At 41.8% G+C, this 19,693-nt stretch overlaps 1 protein-coding gene across 1 annotated transcript in view; it reads left to right on the top strand.

Annotated features, from left to right (window-relative positions):
• Nucleotides 1-2,729: 2,729 nt before the first annotated feature.
• nckap5l (NCK-associated protein 5-like) overlaps nt 2,730-19,693 on the top strand; it is a 58,771-nt gene continuing 41,807 nt past the window's right edge. Inside the window, exons 1-2 of the mRNA XM_079581120.1 lie at nt 2,730-2,861; nt 16,222-16,300. The gene's annotated coding sequence lies outside the window, so the exon portion shown is untranslated. The remainder of the gene's footprint in view (nt 2,862-16,221; nt 16,301-19,693) is intronic.

The following is a 19,693-nucleotide window of genomic DNA, read 5'->3' as shown; positions in this document are numbered from 1 at the left end:
TTTGTTCACATAAAATTAGCGTTTGTGCGCTAAATTAAACTTGAACCAAGACTAGACAAAGACTAGACCAAGATCCGAACCAAGACCCGAACAGTGGGCCCAAAAAAATACGATCCCACTAGTCTATGCTACAAAAGAACATCCCACTCAGAACACTCATAGTCATGTCGCTATAATCCCAGCGTTTATGTAAGATTTATGGGTAAAAGACACTTATTATGAATACTTTTATTTTTATCAAGCAATTGTTTTTAGCTAAACTATACAAGTATACAAGTAGTGTCCGATTTGCTTCAAAATGGTGTCATTCGTTTGTACCAGACCAGACCAAGACTAGACCAAGACCCAAACCAAGACCTGAACAAAGAACAAGACTAAGAACCAAACCAAGACCAGACCAAGACCTGAACAAAGATCAGACCATGACCAAGACCCGAGCCAATTACCAATAAATGATCAATATGTCAAAAACGAAGTGCGCACAAACTCTAATTTTATTTGCACAAACGAAGCACAAACGAATGACACCATTTTGAAGCAAATCGGACACTATGGGGGGGGCTAACTTCACACAAGTGTTTAACTACTATGTCTCTGCATGTTTATTTGTCAGAGTGTACAGTATCGTCTGTATCTATGGCTTAGAATCACTTTGAAAATGAACATAAAGAAACGGCGTCTTTGCTGAACTTTCTGCTTAACACGGTCAGACATTCAGCTGGATGCATTTAAGTTAGGGTTTTAAACTGTCTCCCACCTTTACTTAGACTTGGAAGCTTAATGCAGCTCAGTCTGGAGACCATCTCAGGTGATATGTGGAAATTCAACAAGAACCTGGAGGGCCACCCAAAATTGATCTCTGGGGCACCACTGACGTAAAGTAATAGAATGATATTGACCACTACGGGAGTGGTGTTTGTATTTTAAAGCAGTGCTCAGTAACTTGTTTACCTTAATAAATCCTTTCCGTAGTCCCTCTGGGGGTAATACAAGTGTTAATGGGATGATTGGAGGGTCTTTCATCTCCCCCTGGTGTCTCTGGCCAGAAAACCATGTTTGCAACTTGACTGCCACCGAGTCGGAGTCACCAATACACACTAATGGAACACGAAGAAGAAGCTAACAGGCTAACGGGCAAAGCTAACTGTGAGCTAGCACCACTTAAACAGTATTTACAGCCAAGTTTGAGTGAAAAAAAATATTTCCATTGTATAATTGGATGTACAATATCCCTGCTACGACACCTGCAGTTGCGCGTATAGCCTCTAGGGGCATGAGTTACTTAGTACTGCTTTAAGCGTTCATAAGAATAACTGATACATTTGTAACGCACAAGCTGTAATTCTCAGGTCACTTTATGTTGCGAGTTGTTTATATTGAACTCTTAACCTCCACCTGAACCGAGCACATTTCCTCCAGTTCAGCTTTGCCCAAATCTAAAAGCTTTTGGAAAAAATCCTAAAAAATGGAGACGAAAATACAACAAAAGAGCGACAAAAACGTACCGGAAAAAGTAATGGCAACACAATAAACAAGCGACAGAAACACGGCTAAAGAAAAAGCAACACGAAAGCCACAAAGAGCGACTAAAAATGTGACAAAAAACAAAAGAAAAAAAACATGAAAGTTAAGGTAAGGGCTGCGCGATATTGACAAAAATCTTAATATTAGTGGAGACTTTCTCGATAACGATCATGAAGGGACATTTGTGCAAATCCATAACAGAAAAGGGCAGAATAATCACTTTCCACGTTTTCCCGATTTAAACATTCCTTATTTTTCCTCCATGTTTTTATTTTTACCCAATTTTCTTTCTGCATATTTTCCCAAATTTTTTGCCTTTTTCAACATTTTTTTTAAAACTCTTTTTCCCTTTTATTCCTTCATGTTTTCACTATTTATTTACCCTGTTTTCCTCTATTTTTCCCTCAACTTTTCACCTCAACCGGACACATTTTCTTTCTTCTTGGAAAAAGTGTCAAAATAGCGACAAAAACAAGAAGGAAACAAAGATGAAAGTATCAAAATGTAGGAAAAAAGAGAAAATGTGACAAAAAACAAAACAAAAAAAGCCATGAAACAGCAACAAAAACACGATGAAGAAAGCGATAAAAAAGAGAGGAAAACACCTCAAAAATGTGATAAAAAAGATACACTAGTTTTGCAGGTCTTAGCTTTCAAATGAGGTTTTACTCTGACCAGAAGCTCTTAGATCTGTGTAAAACTGAACTGTAGAAAATGTGCTTGGTTAAAGTGGGGGGGTCAGAGGTCACTGTACCCTAAAACCCTGTCATACCCAGGGATATTCACTGTAAAAAAAAGACCTTGTTTATCAAAAAATCTGGATCCATCTCTCGTCATGTCTGCACTTTTACTCCAGTAACACAGATCCAGCGTCTCTGTTTTGTACAGTGCGGGCGGGCGGTGGGAGGAGGGGGGAGCGCGAGGGAGGGAGGGGCCCGGCGGCTGGTTCGCTGTTGTCGGTGGTGGGGGGCAGGTCCACAGCTGTTGTAGTCTGCGCCTCTCACTCGGGCCGAGGGGACGCGAACGCCAACCACCTCCTCTCTCTCTCTCTCCCTCTGCTCTCGAACAATGGGCGAACACGGCGGCCCCCGCGAGCGCCGCTGATGCACGCATGCCCCGAGGACGGACGGACGGACCGGCGCTAGTAGCCGCTCGAGCTGATTTTGTCGTTTGGGGGGGGAAAGGGGGGACTATCCTGCTGCCGGTGCTGCTGCTGCTCGCGGAATATAAGGAATGTTAATCTCCGGTGCCTCCGAAGCTTCCCCCTTTTTCCGGCTTTTGGCGGCTGATCTGCGGCGACTCTTGATGCTCGGATGACAGGGGGAGACACTCGCGAGGTGAGCCGCTACTTCCGCGCTGGGTTTTAAAAAGAACGTGGAGCGAATCGTGCCAAAAACTAAGGCCTTAAATGCCAAGAAAAATCATCAAATCAGACCTAGACCTAGACCTAGACCTAGACCTGACACTAAAACTGAGCTTCCTTCACAATAACGACATTTCTGGGCTGTTTTTTTAGCGTACAACCCAAAAGATGATGATACAAATCACATTCAGCTGCAGTTTGGGCGGAAATTGTGCGTAAAAGTTGCTCATTGTGTCAAATCTGTGTGTGAGTAGCAAAATCTCCCCTCGTTGCTCTTCACGGCACGTTAGCAAAGTCTTAAGAAATGTAACATGCCACCGTTTTTTGCATTTCGGTGTTAAAATGGCGTTAAATCTGACTTGTTGTGGGAAAAATATCAAATTGTAATGTTTTTTTGACTGTAAATACTCACCTAAATCAATGTTTACGTCCAAGAGCGTCAACATATGAGAGAAGACTGATTCACAAACTGCTAAACTCATGCAAGAATATTATGACGAGGTCCCCATTTAGGCAAAGAGGTCTCTATTTCTTGAACACCGGGGCTTTTTTTCCCCTAAATTATTGCGCATTGTTCAACCTTTCTTTCCACACGTGCTTCTCTGCGTCCATCATTTCCATATTTAATCTTCAGTTTCATTTTGCGTGTCAGAAATAGAAGAAAGCTCGGCGGTTTTCCGAGCCTCGTCCTGCGTGTGGTTTTAAGCCGGATTGCGATTTGCATGAGCCGAATCTCAATGCAAGAAGCGATTGTTTTGGTTGTAGCCGACGATGTGCCGTAAATTTCAGGGAAAGGCGAAGGTTTTGGCGGATTTGAACTGATCTGCGGCTCCTTCGCTCGCTCATCTTCTTTGGTTTTTAGATTTGAAGCCTGATTTTCATGCGGATGAGATTCTCGGGGAAATGATCATTGGCGTTTGGGAAGAGACGGGTCCCCTCCTCCAAAAAAACCCAACCCCCATAGTCTCCTCGCTCCCTCTCCGCATCCCAAATATCCGCAAAGGAGATGTGTGTAGTTAAGGTGAGGGCTGCGCCATATTGACAAACATCTTAATATTAGTGAGACTTTCATGAAGCGACATTTGTGCAAATCCTGAACAGAAAAGGGCAGAAAAATCACTTTCCACATTTTCCCGATTCATATTTACCTTATTTTTCCTCCATGTTTTTGTTATTGTTTTCCCAATTTTTACCCATTTTTTTAATATATATATTTTCCCCAATTTTTTTACTTTTCCCCCCTATTATTCCTTCATGTTTTCACTATTTCTTCCCCCAGTTTTCCTCTATTTTCCCCTCAGCTTTTAACCTCTTAATCCTCGCCTTAACCGGACACATTTTCTCCAGTTCGGCTTTGCCCAAATCTAAAATCTTCTTGGAAAAAGTGTCAAAATAGCGACAAAAACAAGAGTAAGTACGTTTGAAAAAAGCCACAAAAAAGGGGCAAAAATGAGATGGAAAAAGAATGTGAAAAAAGTGAGGACCACACGGCAGCGACGCAAGGAAAACTGTCAGTTCAGGTTAGTTTTGTAGGTCTTAGCTTTCACATTTTTCTTTCTTCTTGGAAAAAGTGTCGAAATAGCGACAAAAACAAGAAGGAAACAAAGATGAAAGTATCAAAATGTTGCCCAAAAAACTCACCAAAATATGGGACAAAAGAGATGAAGAAGAACATGAAAAAAGTGAGGACCACACGGCAACAACGCAAGGAAAAAGTTTAGATTAGTTTTGTAGGTGTTAGCTTTCAAATAGCGCTAGCTACGACTGCTCTTTTTTCGCTTCTACTGATCAATCTGCTGTCGATAAACATCCATATGGACCTCATTTAGACTTGAGTTTATTTGTATGTGATAGATGTGTTTATATTTCACCAGAAAATGGCTGAAAAGAGTGAACATTTACTTACATTCTGCATTCAATAGCACCACTCAGGGTGTGCAAAGTAGACAGGAAATGTGCAGACAGCTAAAGGGACTATACGGAGTTAAAAATGTTAAAACTAAGTATTTTCCTCCCCTAACTGCCTCTAAAATCCTGCACTGTCACTCAGAAAGGTGTTCATTCTAATATAGAAGCTGCAGTTACGCATAAGACCTGAGGTGGCAGTAGCGAGTATAAAATGGCTAACTTGCATCTAGCCACTTTAAGTAGTAAAAAAAAAGATGTATCTTATGTACAATGAGTAAAGGCAAAAATCAGAAGGGGCAGAAATATAAACAATAAGGAAATGAAGAATAAAATAAAAATATGATCAAATTAGAACAGACTATAAAGAGTAGAATATCAAGGTCGGCATCGGCAGTGCAAGGTTCACAGTCCTACTTGCACATGTTGCTTTAGAGTCTTGTTGTTCAGTCTGACAGCAGTGGGGATGAAGGACCTGCTCTGTCCTGCACTGGGGGTGTCTCAGTCTGCCACTGAAAGAGCTGCTCAGCTCCTCTACAGTCCCGTGTAGTGGGATGGACGTGAGCTTGGCTAACACCCTCCTGTCACTCACCTCCTCCACAGAGTCCAGGGGGCAGCCCAGTACGGAGCTGGCCCTCCTGACCAGCTTCAGTCTGTTCTTGTCCCGCTCTGTGTGGCCCGGGGCCCAGCACACGGCAGCGTAGTGGAGAGCAGAGGCCACCACAGAGGAGGCGACTTTGGCCCTTCTTGTTTGTGTTGTGGGACCAGTCCAGTTTATTTTTGAGGTGCCTGAAACTGAAATCCTCCCGTCTTCCTGAAGTGGCGTGATTCTCGCCCGGTGAGACCTTTGGGACTCATCTTCAACGTGCCACGACAAGCCGACAGATCGTTTTCTTGATTCCTGGACGAATCGTGAGGCCGATGCCCCGAAATGCTCCACAGAAAGTGATTTTGACCCACTCAAAAGCAGGGGCCGACTGGGACTGAAAAATGGCCCTGGACTCTGACCAGCCTGACCCAAATTAGCGTAAATGCAACACTTTCCACAAAGACATATTTTAACCTCTTACCCCCCGCCTTAACCCCTTAACTCCCATCTGAACCAAGCACATTTTCTCCAGTTTGGCTTTACCCCAGTCCAAAAGCTTCTGGAAAAAAGATGTGAAAATAGCAACAAAACTGAGACGAAAACAATGATGGAAATGTGAAAAAAGTGAGAAAAAACTGATGAAAAAGAGACAAAAAATTGACAAAAAAGTAATAAGAATTTGACGAAAAAGTGACAAAAATGAGATGACTGAAATGTGACAAAAAAGTGACGAAAAAATTGACAAAAAAGTGACGAAAAATTGATGAAAAAGTGGCAAAAATGTGACAAAAAAATTACGAAAAAATGATAAAAATTTGACAAAAAATGCCAAAAATTGACAAAAAATGACAAAAAATGTGACAAAAAATTGACAAAAAATGACCAAAAAAATGACAAAAATGTGACAAAAAAAAGACAAAAAATTGACAAAAAATGACAAAAAAAGACAAAAATGTGACAAAATGTGACAAAAAAAAATCACAAACATTTGACAAAAAAATGACAAAAAAAGACAAAAATGTGACAAAATGTGGCAAAAAAAATGACAAAAATTTGACAAAAAATGACAAAAAATTTGATAAAATGTGACTAAAAAATGGCACTTTGGCTTTTTTGTTGCTTTTTTTTAGATTGCTTTGTTGTTGAGTTTTCATCTCTTTTGTCACGTTTTGTTGTGTTTTCCTCACGTTTTTTTGGGGTCACTCACTTGTTTTCATCCTCATTTTCGGCGCTATTTCAATGCTTTTCTTTTAAGTTTTTAACCCGCGCCCGTCTCAATTACCCCAATCACACAATCAAACTCGCAGATATTTCCTCTTTTTTTTTTAAACTGTGCACAAACATCAGACGGAATATTCAGACTTTGGCCTAGTTTTTCACGACTTCCTCTTTCCTCGTCGCTCATCAAAGCCGTCTGTTTCTCTGCTGCTTTGTTTACTGCCTCCCCCCCCCCCGTCCTCCCCCGTCCCTCTCTCCTCTCTATGTCTCTGCGTTATTTGCCTTTTGTTTATAGTGTCACCGAGAGCTGCACGAGAAGAGATTGTGATTAGTTAGGAGGGAAATCATGGCTAAAACTATTGCACAGGCACGTTTTATTGCAGATGTTTTTTTTTATCATTGAAAAATTCCTAAAACTGACCAAACAAACCTTCTCCTCAGACCTGACTTGACCTAACAGGGGGCGGGACCAGCTCGTCTCCATGGAGATGTCGACTAAAGGCAGCCAGATATGATAATAAATAGGTTAAGAAATAGCATTTTCTGTGTTTAGCTGGATATTTTAGGAGCATGTTATACAGGTTTGATCCTTGAGAATGTCAGTTCAGTTCAGTAAGTTCAGAAAGTAGTTGTTTTGTTTTGCCGGCAACAGTATAATCCAAAATGTTACACAGCGTGCCTTTAAAGCGATCATCTGGAAGGCTAGCCTGGCCTTGCATTTTGATGTAAAGTAAGTAATAATATATAGAAAGTCCCTCCTGCCCAGATCTCAGTGACTAATCCAGAGTCTAGCGTCCTCCCGTGTCGACCAATGAGACGAGCTTTTCCTGTCAGGTCCAATCAGGAGGGAGGGGGAGGAGCTTGATCGTTTACTTTTGAAAGTTCTGTTCCGGCAATCCTCATTTTGCAAACTAAGAAGTGCTTTCTGGTTAAAGAAGTTTATGGTTTCCTCTTTCATTGTTTGAAATGAAAAGATCAGCTATTGGGTCTTTAAAACCAGCTCTTTCCCACAATGTTGTTTTTTAAAGCAGAACTAAGTAACTTGTTTACCTTAATAGATCCTTTCCATAGTCCCTCTGGGGGTGATACGAGTGTTAATGGGATGATTGGAGGGTCTTTCATCTCCCCCTGGTGTCTCTGCCCAGAAAACCACAATTGCAGCTTTCACGAAGAAGAAGCTAACAGGCTAACGGGCAAAGCTAACTGCGGGCTAGCGCTACTTAAACAGTATTTACAGCCAAGTTTGAGTGAAAAAAATGATCTCCATTGTGCAATTGGATGAACAATATCCCTCTGTCCCTTTGTCTTTTCTCTCAGCGTAGTATTTACTCTCACGGACAATTAATGAGTATAAAAAAGTGACATGCTACGACACCTGCAGTGGCGCTTATTGCCTCTAGGGGCATGAGTTACTTAGTACTACTTTAAGAACAAACTGATCTAAACCGGTGATGCCAAAAACAGGCCAGCACTCGGGAAATAATAATAATGGCTTACACTTGTTTTCTGCTTTCACTGTAGTCATTATCCATTCATTCCAGTGAGCTGCTGTTGTTGCCACAGCCACCCCTGGGGCAGACTGACGGAGCCGAGGCTGCCAATCTTTGACCCCTCCAGTCACCACCAACCACTCACTTATACAGGCAGATCCTCGTTCATTCTGGCCCATGTTTTTAGTGGTAGGGGATTTATCGTTATTGCTGCTTTTGGCCTTGTTGTATTTACTCGACTGTTTGTTCCCCCTTTGCAAAACGTAGCATTTATCATAATTTAAAGTGCCAAACATTTAAAATCTGGTTTAATTATGCGCATTTGGAGACTGTATTTTGATATTTGACCCATAATTTCATTAAAAATATGGGGTTTTCAATCAAAAATACATCAAATTTTATGTCAGAAATGTAAAAAATATTGTCTCTTCAGGGTCCCGCAACCCCCACTTTGGGAAGCACTGATGTAAACAATGCATAGCTCAGCTCCCCCTTCATCAAACAGCAGAGGTGGCCCCAGGCTGGAGGAGCTTTGGGGGAGTGTTCGGTTTAGGCTGCGTAAACGCTTGGTCCCGCCCCCGCCGCTTCCATCTTCCGAGAACAACGATATGAAGTCGCACCTGACCTCGGTAAATTACCTTCTGACGTTTAATAAAGGCCGTCCGTCATCTTCGCTCGGTTTTGTCGTATCCTCAAACAGCCCCTCGACGCAGAACCCCCCGGGTGTCGCCGCCGTGATTTAAGAAGCTTTGTGCGGCGCTTCTCTCTGATTCTCCCCCAGAAAGGAAAAAAAAAAAGCACATCAGCCTTGGCCTCGTTCTATGAATCTCATCTTCTCCCCCCCCCACCTTCCCTCCACGCCCCCCCCCCTGCACCGGCTGCCAACCCCCGAATGAAATACTGAAATGCTGTTTGATCTCACGCAGAAGAGCGCGGCGTCGGTCGTTTGTTCAAGGATCAAACCCAAAGACTTTCGAGAAGGAATCTTCAACTCGAAAAGGCCAAACAAAGGATTGTGCTTGAACAGCTCGATAGTTATTCAGAACAAAACGACCATAGCGTGTTTTATTTCATTCCACTGTTCGGTTCTGCAGGATCGTTTCATTTGCCTGTGATACTTGTTGTTTGGTGGATGCTGCACTGCCACCTGGATGTGATTAAAGATGCAGGTTGGACATTTTATACTCACTACTGCCACCTCAGGTCATACGTGTAACTGCACCTTCTATATTAAGCTCGTGCATGACGGCACTTCAGACCCGAATTAACAACTTTCTGAGTGACAGTGCAGGATTTTAGAGGCAGTTGTGGTGAACAGGTCTGGGCTCATTCTACACATTAGGGGGAAAAAATAATCTTCTGTGAACAGTTTTCAACCATTTTCTGGTGAAATATTAACTTACTTATCACATACAAATAAAGTCAAGTCTAAATCGGGTCCATATGGATATTTATTCACAGCAGATTGTTCAGTAGAAGCGAAAAAACAGCAGTCGTTGCTAGCGCTACATATTGTTAGCATTAGCACGATGCTAACATGAAGCATAATGTTAGCATTCTCCATTATTTATGTATTTACGGGCTGTTGAACCACTTTGCTCCTCTCCATGTCTTTGTATCTTTATTTCGTAGAAAACTATATTCATAATTCAGCATTTGTTAAAGTAGTTTTTGAATAATTAGAGAAAGTTCTCAAATGTTTTCCCCTTTAACTGTTTTCAAACATGACCATATACGGGCGAATCACGAGATGCCGTCTGTCTCTATTGGCCACCACAAAGTCCAGATTTTAACCCCACTGAGAGTCTTGGGGATGTGCTGGAGAGGGCTTTGCGTAATGGTCACACTCTCCCATCATCAATTCAAGATCTAGGTGATAAAAATGTCTCTGTTTTGAATTCTAATGTTTTTCCTGAAGCGATATCAGAGGTTTTCACCCACTAACCCATTTTGCTTGGCGTCTCGTGTCTGTCCCTCCCCCACCGCGACTGCGAGTGTGTCAGTGTCTCTGATTGGTCACGGTGAGGCAGCGGCGGCGGCGGCTCAGTGGTTAGAGCGTTCGTCTTCAGATCTGAAAGGTTTACGTTTGTCAAACATCGCTTCTGTTTAGTGTGAATATACCCACATTTGTTCATTTCGTTTTTGGCATAGACATCTCAGAGGAAAACGTCATTTACTTTGTTAAGATCTAGTCAAATAATTCCTTTTTCACGTTGCTTCATGTTTCTTCTCCCACATGGACAGAGCACAGAGCGACCAGTTCCTTTGGCAGTGAATTTAAATGACATGAGGCTGATTTAAAATGTGCCACTGAAATTTACATGTCAGAAATATCTAGAGATTTCAGTCAGAGCTTTGTTCTCAAAAACTACTTTCAGTTTATGCAGAAATATTACTTTGATTAAAGTGATGACAAAATGCTTTACTCTGTCAGACTACCCCAGGGCAGCAGTGGCTACAGCAGGAGTTTACCACCACCGAGTGTGGAGTGAAAATAATTGTGATTAATTTGGGCGTAACTGAAATTACAAGTATTAAAATTATTATATTGTATGTTTTTGCAAAATAATAGGAAATACATTGATATAGATACAGGCGGCATCTCTGGAATCGCCCATATATGGTCATGTTTGGAAACAGTTAAGGGGGGAAACAATTTGGGGACAAATTTAAACTTTCTTCTAATTATTAAAAAACTACTTTAACAAATGCTGAATAATATATATAGTTTTCTACTAAATAAAGATACAAAGACATGGGGAGGAGCAAAGTGGTTCAACATTCCATAAATACATAGGCTAAATATCGGAGAATGCTAACTTGCTTCATGTTAGCATCTTGCTAATGCTAACGCTAGCTACGACTGCAGTTTTTTCGTTTCTACTGAACAATCTGCTGTCAATAAACATCCATATGGACCTGATTTAGACTTGACTTTATTTGTATGTGATAGATTTGTTTATACAGTATTTTGCCAGAAAATGGCTAAAAAGAGTGAAAAATTGTGTTTCCCAAAAGATTCTCTTTTCCCCCTCGGCGAGGCCACGCCCCCTTCTATGACGAGACGCCGTCTGTATCTATAATATGTGGAACAAATTATACTGTGCATTGTTTACACGTGTAAAGAAACAAAAAGGAGAAACGGTGTTTGATCCGAATGTACGTGGACAGTTACCAAGTTGGTTAGTCCTGGCGACTTCCTAGCTAGTCCGTTAGCCTGCTCATAGTATTTTTACGATAGCCGTTAGCATTAGCATTAGCCACCAAAGATGTTTTCAGCTGTTGTCAACCATCGACTACATTTAGGTCAAAGCCTGGTTAGAATTAATTCGTTAATGTACCGATTTTTGTTGATTTTATATAGAAGTCAGTTTATAAAAGTGGCCTCTGAGCTAAATGCTAACTCAAATTCAGTCAAGATTCTGCTTTTTGTGGGTCAGAAACAAATCTAATGGCCACTAAACGTATAACATGTTAGAAGAAACCACTGAAATAATAACATCACCATTCATTTGTATGGGAATAGAACGCTCAATTTATAATGGGTCTGGGATTCAACAGCTAACAAAATGCTGTGAATATTATAATTGTTTTCACTGTTTGTAGACGTTTTCTGGCGGACTATAAGCATATGTAGCACAAACAAATAAAGTCAAGTCAAAATTGGTTCCTAATGAAGGCTTTAACAGAGCAAATTGATCACTTGAGGTAAATAAACAGCATTTGAAATTGGACGTTAGCTTGTAGCATGAAGCTAACGCTAGCATCATAGTTAGCCTTCTCCGTTTTGTATGTATTTATGGATTGTTGGACCATTTTCCCCCTTCTATGTCTCTGGATTATCTTGATTTGGTACAAGATACATCCATAATTCAGCATTTGTTAGTGATAAGTGTGTGGTTCTTTTTACTCTTTGTTCCACCTCGACTGTTGCCATTTGGTAATAATTTAGCTACATTTTGTAAGTGTTGGTCGAGTGATCAGATGTTTACCCAGGGCTGTCCCAGTTTCGTGGTGATTTGTCCCACGTCCCAATAGATTTCAACAAAACCATTGATTTGTCCCGGTTTTACACAGAATCTGTCCCAGTTGTCCAAGTTTTTGGCCAATACAGTCCCCAAAATAACACACTTCACTTGATTTTTTCCTCCCCACTTATGGCAATTTTTTTTTCTTATTTTTCCCAGATTTCCTGCATTTTTCCCCCCACTTTTACCCAATTTTTGATCATTTCCACCCAATTTTCCCATTTCTTTCCCTTTTTTTTCTCCTATTTTTCTCTAATTCCATCTCTTATATCCCGTCATGTCCCAGGCTCATGTGTGGCTGAGCGAGCGCCGTGCCTCTCGGTAGCGGGACAGGTATCTCCTAAGGACAACGCTCGGGTTCAGACGGTGCAGATTGAGAAGCAGCTGCTCGGCTCCTAATCCCATTTCACATCAGAGACTAACGGGATCAGCCCCTGTACAGTCAGATACGGCCCGTGAAGACACAGACCCACTGTCCCAATTAGCCCCGGCTCCTCTAGACTGTGAGGTAATTAACACGGGGGGGGGACGAAGACACGTGGCCCACTTCAGCTTTGTCAACAAATAATAAGCAGCCCATGACATGACGCATAACCTGCTGATAAAGGGGTCATGTTATGGTCATGTTATGACTCCTTTTTCTCCACAATATATTGTGCTTGACACAATTATATTTAAATGACATGAGCTTTTTTGAGCTTTTCCCAGCGCCAAAACTTGCCTCCTGCACTATTTTGCTGGGGTGTACAATTATTATTTCTTCTTCTTCTTCTTCTTCTTCTTCTTCTTCTTCTTCTTCTTCTTCTTCTTCTTCTTCTTCTTCTTCTTCTTCTTCTTCTTCTTCTTCTTCTTCTTCTTCTTCTTCTTCTTCTTCTTCTCCTTCTCCTTCTCCTTCTCCTTCTTCTCCTCCTTCTTTCCTTCTTCTCCTTCTCTTTCTCCTTCTTCTTCTCCTTCTCTTTCTCCTTCTCCTTCTCTTTCTCTTTCTTCTTCTCCTTCTCTTTCTCCTTCTCCTTCTTTCCTTCTTCTTCTTCTTCTTCTTCTTCTTCTCCTCCTTCTCCTTCTTTCCTTCTTCTCCTTCTTCTTCTTCTCCTTCTCCTCCTCCTCCTTCTTCTCCTCCTTCTCTTTCTCCTTCTCCTCCTTCTTTCCTTCTTCTTCTCCTTCTCTTTCTCCTTCTCTTTCTCCTTCTCTTTCTCCTTCTTCTTCTCCTTCTTCTTCTCCTTCTCCTCCTTCTTCTTCTCCTTCTTCTCCTTCTCCTCCTACTCCCTTCCTTCCTTCTCCTTCTCTTTCTTCTTCTCCTTCTTCTCCTTCCTCTTCTCCTTCTTCTTCTTCTTGTCCTTCTCCTCCTCCTTCTCCTTCTTCTCCTTCTTCTTCTTCTTCTTCTACTTCTCCTTCTTCTTCTTCTCCTCTTTACTTTATTTTTTCACTATGATTTAAAATGAGTAAACTTACTATGAGTGAAAAAGTTGTCCTTCATTGAAAAAAATTCTGCCAGGATATGCAAACTTTTGAGCACAACTGGTCCAGCATCACAGCAGGAGTCGCCTCACAGGGATCACCATCGAATAAGTGTTTAACAGAGAAAGGTCTGGCCCATCGCTTCTGTTTGCCGTGCTGAGCTCTCGTGTCACGGGAGCAAGACAAAACAGCACGTTTGCAGATTGGATTACGTTCAAGTCGTCCCTTTTGTTAAGTAATGAACAGGAAAGTCTCTGATGGAGGAGCCGGAGCGAGACACGTGGCTCTGGACGAGGAGGAGGTCTTTACCGCTGAAATATTCATCCTTCCTGACTTTGATTACACTTCACAATGACAGGCGATGAAAGGGGAGATGAGGGATGGAGGATGCAGAGGAAGAGGGGGTGGAGGAAAGGCGCAGTGCGAGCAGCCGTGGGGGCTTGTGGTCTTGGCGTGGGGTCTCTGCTCTGCTGGCGTCTCCTGGGGACAGTGGAGTCTCGTGTTCAGGAAAAGCCCAGGTTTAGAGGTGACATTGGTCTGATCTCTCTCCTCGTTTGTGCTGCTGCTGTTCCAGATTGAATTATATCTGTGAGTCTCTTATTGGTGCAGGTTGATGGTTTGATCTCTGCTCCAATCCATGCTTCCTATAGACAGATTATTAATAAACCGCTATTCCTCATTCCTCTCTATTTCAATTATTAACTGGAGAATTCTTTAGTGGAAATGCAATATTCCACATAGAGCTGACTTTATTACAGACGGCACTCCCTAAATCAGAGTCTGTGCTGGATTTAACCAGAGCTAAATGTTGTTAGTGCTACAGAGTCTGCAGTGTTTACAAGATACAGGCTAGTGATGCTAATGTTGCTAACTAGCCGCTAACTCATGGCTAACAGTTCTGGCGATTCTTACGCCGTTTTATGCCCAGGTGTTTATTCATCTGAAAAACACACCCAGCGACTTAAAAGTCCTCAGAAAATCCCAAATAAAGAGATGCAGCATGTTTGTATTGAGGGAAAATGAGCTGCAGCAGAACAATGAAAATGCTGAAGCTACTGGATAAGATGCTATAAACACACGAGAAAATCCACACGGAGCTGAAGTAAAGGAGAAAAGAGACCATTTAGCTGCAGTAAAAAGTAACATCTCGATACTATTGTTAAATAAGAACATATAAATGAATAAAGCACAGGCATTGAGGAGCTTTTGGACATGGGCTGTTCTGTCTATGATGGACAGAGCAAGAAAAAAATTAAATTATATTGAATGAAAATTCAAAATAATAAAATTGCATCTCTTCAATTCTGCTATAACTTCTCTTAAAAGTGTAAACTACTTGACTCAAGGAAATGTAAATGAGTAAATTAACAAATTACTAACCAATCTGTGAAAACGTCAGTCTTTAAACCGTCTATTCACTTCAGAAAGTCTGTTGAAGAAAATGCCGTGTACTTGTATCGGTGTTTGGTATCTGGTATCGGCAAGTACTTGAATCAAAATACTCATACTCGTATTGGTTTTAGAAAAAGTGCCATGAACTGGATTGTTTTTCTGTAACATTTGTCTGTATCAAGAGCCCAAGTCCCGTCATTGTTTGGGGAAGCTCATTCCTACAGTGATTCACATTCACACATATTTTCATATTTACAGTTTACATTGATTCCTTAATGAAAACACACAGGACTCATTCATCCATGTTTTTAGTGGTAGAGGATGCTGGAGAACCCGGAGGAAACCTACGCAGACGTGAGGAGAACATGTAAACTCCACAGAAAGGCCTGTGGCCACAGCAGCTTCTCACCTCTCGGTGCAGAGTGAATGAATTATGCAAAGTCCTGTGACTTTGGTTCAGAGAAACATTGATGCATTTTCATCTTATGTCTTATTGAAGAGCAGGTCAACCTCCTGCAGGACAGTGTTAGAAAAGTGACCGTTTAATGTTGTGTAGGAACCACAGACTGTGAAAAACATGGAAGTAGCTTCGCTTTTACCGCCTGAAGCCTGACAGGAAGTGAAGGCTGAGACTTTCCGTTAAAACTTGTCCCACATCATTATTGAACACAGGCTTGTTACCATAAAAAACATCCTCACTTTAAATAGATTTATCTTTCTGTGAAGTAGGGCTGTGCAATTAATCGAAATTCGATTATGATTTCGATTACAACAGTAAACGATTACAAAATTAGCATAATCGCAAAAAATCGATTATACTTTATTTTTTTCAATTTTTTTTCAATTTTTTTTTTTTTTTATTATTATTTTTTCTTATTTTGGGATTTTTGTCACTTTTCTGATGGATTTTTGTCTTTTTTCTGCTGGATTTTAGTCTTTTTTTTGATGGATTTTTGTCTTTTTTTTAATGGATTTTTGTCTTTTTTTAATGGATTTTTGTCTTTTTTTTGATGGATTTTTGTCACTTTTTTGCTGGATTTTTTTAAAGGCAACAAATAATCGTTATATAATAATCGAATAATCATGATTTCAATTATGACAAAAATAATCGTGATTATTATTTTTTCAATAATCGCCCTACTGTGAAGCACTTTGGTCTTCCTTGTGTTGTTGTAAAGTTCTATATAAACAAACTTAGCCCATCACTGTTATGTAGGATCACAGGAGTTAAGTTAACATGTCTTTTTCTCTCCACAGCTCCTTGGTTTTGTCCCTGGGAGTCAGAGGAGCCCGACCGGAGCCGCTTTAAGGACCACACACTGAGAGGAACTCACAGGTGAGCGATTCATTTGGATAAATCAGGTTGACATTGGCGTCTTATTGAAATGTAGTCAAACTGGGGGTGATTCCGGCTGTGGACACTTCTCACTCACATGTAGATATCGCATATTTAAACTGATCTACCGGCACTGAAGCTCGGGTTTATTATTAGCCTGCTGTTCCGTGTGTCACTTCCTCTGGTTTCTCGCCGTCAGATGCTTTTACTTCACATCATTAACTCACTCTGGGGTCTGTTCAGTTTATTTTTTTAGAAGCTTGACTTGTGCATCCCTTTTAAATGAATTTAGGGCAATGTTTTTCTGTTCCTTTAACAATCCAATGCTAATACTTTGTGTCCTGTATCTTAATTCGATCAGACTTTTTATATCGTATCAGGACTCTCGTAAGTTCATGATGACTCGAATCAGAGGCACCATTACCGTCCCCTGCCTGTGTGAAGAATGTGAACGAGCTCGTGTTTGTGGGCGGAGCCTCAAAAGTGAACGGAGTGAAATAGTTGTATAATATAATAAGTATAATAGTTTTCCTCTCCTCTGTGTGTCCTGATCCTCCTCACGTGTTTCTGTTTTGCTCTTTACACAAAAAATCACCGTCCTCTCCTCTTTGTGCCGCATGTATCATCCTGTGCTTCCTGTTTGTCTGGGCCGAGTGTTTCCCTGGGATTGACCTGACAGGCGCTGCAGCATTGTGCCGGGTTCGATTCCCACCTGGACGGGGGCCTTTCTGTGTGGAGTTTGCATGTTTTCCCCGTGTCTGTGTAGGTTAGTGGTAAAAACATGTGCAATAGGATAGTCCTCCAGTGCAGGATTTTAGAGGCAGTTGTGGTGAACAGGTCTGGCAAAAATGTGATGAAATAACTGAATGAAAAAGTGATGACAACGCAGCAACAATGCAAGGAAAAATATCAGTTTAGATTAGTTTAAAAGCCGAACTGGAGAAAAGGTGGGGTTGAAGAGGTTATGAGAGAAAACTAGCTAAAAATCTCAACATTGATCACTGTATCAAAACTCGCCTGTCGTGTCTCGTTCTGGTCTTGTCTCTGGTCTTTTCCCTGGTCTTTTCTTTGGTCTCTGGTCTTTTCTCTGGTCTCTGGTCTTGTCTCTGGTCTTTCCTCTGGTCTTGTCTCTGGTCTTTTCTCTGGTCTCTGGTCTTGTTTCTGGTCTTTTCCCTGGTCTTGTCTCTGGTCTTGTCTCTGGTCTTTTCTCTGGTCTCTGGTCTTGTTTCTGGTCTTTTCCCTGGTCTTGTCTCTGGTCTTTCCTCTGGTCTTTCCTCTGGTCTTGTCTCTGGTCTTTTCCCTGCTCTTGTCTCTGGTCTTGTCTCTGGTCTTGTCTCTGGTCTTGTCTCTGGTCTTGTCTCTGGTCTTGTCTCTGGTCTTGTCTCTGGTCTTTCCTCTGGTCTTGTCTCTGGTCTTTCCTCTGGTCTTGTCTCCGGTCTTTCCTCTGGTCTTTCTCCTGGTCTTTCCTCAGGTCTTGTCCCTGGTCTTTTCTCTGGTCTTTCCTCTGGTCTTTTCTCCAGTCTTTCCTCTGGTCTTTTCTCCAGTCTTTTCTCCAGTCTTTCCTCTGGTCTTTCCTAAGGTCTTGTCCCTGGTCTTTTCTCTGGTCTTTCCTCTGGTCTTTTCTCCAGTCTTTCTTCTGGTCTTTCCTAAGGTCTTGTCCCTGGTCTTTTCTCTGGTCTTTCCTCTGGTCTTTTCTCCAGTCTTTCCTCTGGTCTTTTCTCCAGTCTTTCCTCTGGTCTTTCCTCTGGTCTTTTCTCCGGTCTTTTCTCTGGTCTTTCCTCTGGTCTTTCCTCTGGTCTTTCCTCTGGTCTTTTTCCTGGTCTTTCCTCAGGTCTTGTCCCTGGTCTTTTCTCTGGTCTTTCCTCTGGTCTATTCTCTGGTCTTTTCTCCGGTCTTTTCTCTGGTCTCTGGTCTTGTCTCTGGTCTTGTCTCTGGTCTTTTCTCTGGTCTTGTCTCTGGTCTCTGGTCTTTTCTCTGGTCTTTTCTCTGGTCTTTTCTCCAGTCTTTTCTCTGGTCTTTCCTCTGGTCTTTCCTCTGGTCTTTCCTCTGGTCTTTTTCCTGGTCTTTCCTCAGGTCTTGTCCCTGGTCTTTTCTCTGGTCTTTCCTCTGGTCTATTCTCTGGTCTTTTCTCCGGTCTTTTCTCTGGTCTCTGGTCTTGTCTCTGGTCTTGTCTCTGGTCTTTTCTCTGGTCTTGTCTCTGGTCTCTGGTCTTGTCTCTGGTCTTGTCTCTGGTCTTTTCTCCGGTCTTTTCTCTGGTCTCTGGTCTTGTCTCTGGTCTTGTCTCTGGTCTTTTCTCCGGTCTTTTCTCTGGTCTCTGGTCTTGTCTCTGGTCTTGTCTCTGGTCTCTGGTCTTTTCTTTGGTCTCTGGTCTTGTTTCTGGTCTTTTCCCTGGTCTTTTCCCTGGTCTTTTCCCTGGTCTTTTCCCTGGTCTTTTCTCTGGTGTGTGATTTGTTTGCCCCGTAGTTTGACACGTGAGTTCTCCTGGTGTCCGGTTCCCGTCTTGCTTGTTTCTTGTGAATGCTCCGCTCTGTCCCGGAGCCTCAGTTTTTGTTCAGGGAGGTGTATTTGTGTATTTGTGTATCTGTGTATCTGTTTTGGTCGGTTCAGTCTGAACAAAGCCCCACGTGCTCTCAGCGCCTCCGGGCTTCAAACCATCCGATCCAGTTTTAGTTGTGTGAGTGAGTAGTTGTGATTTTTACATTAGTTCTGTGGACTTTTGTCTTCCCTCCTGCTTTGCTTCCTTGTTCACGGCCCGGATCATCGGCCCAGATGGAGCAGGGGTGTCCAAAGCGAGGCCCGGGGACTAAATATGGCACTTTTTGTTGGCCCTCAGGCTTCTTGCTCAGTTGTCTGAGATGTTCGATGGCTCTTGAGTCGTCTTCTGCACTGTGTAGTGGATCTTTGTTTCTGAGCACTAAGATGTGAAAATGGTTTCCTGATTCTTTGCTTGTGCTTTGGTGACAGTGGAATAGTTTTACACCTTTCTCTGACACTTGACTCTTTCCTCCCTCCTGCCTCTCGCGGATATTATTTCAGTATGTGTGGTTGACAGTGTTGGGGGTAACAAATTACTTTTCTCAGTAAAGAATATAACATATTGCTTACACAAAACACGGGAATTTATTAGCTATTGCAATTTCAGTAACTCGAGAATTTAAATGTATGAATGAAAAAATGCCAAACTCCCCCAAATAAAATGCAGCACCAGATCAAGTTAAACACTGGTGTTGTTAATGTCGTCAAAACAAAACACGGGAGAACGGGGGAAAGCGAAGGAAAGGAAATCTGACTGCACTTTTGCTCTGTGGCTTTATGTTCAGTTTATATTTTGCCAGAAGTAACTCAAAAGTAACTCGACTACATTTTTGAAACAGTAATATAAGATAAGATAAG

Source organism: Gobius niger (assembly GCF_951799975.1).
Source record: "Gobius niger genome assembly, chromosome: 22".
NCBI lineage: Eukaryota > Metazoa > Chordata > Actinopteri > Gobiiformes > Gobiidae > Gobius > Gobius niger.
The sequence above is the reverse complement of the archived record's forward strand: the minus strand, read 5'-3'. Positions and strand labels throughout refer to the sequence as shown.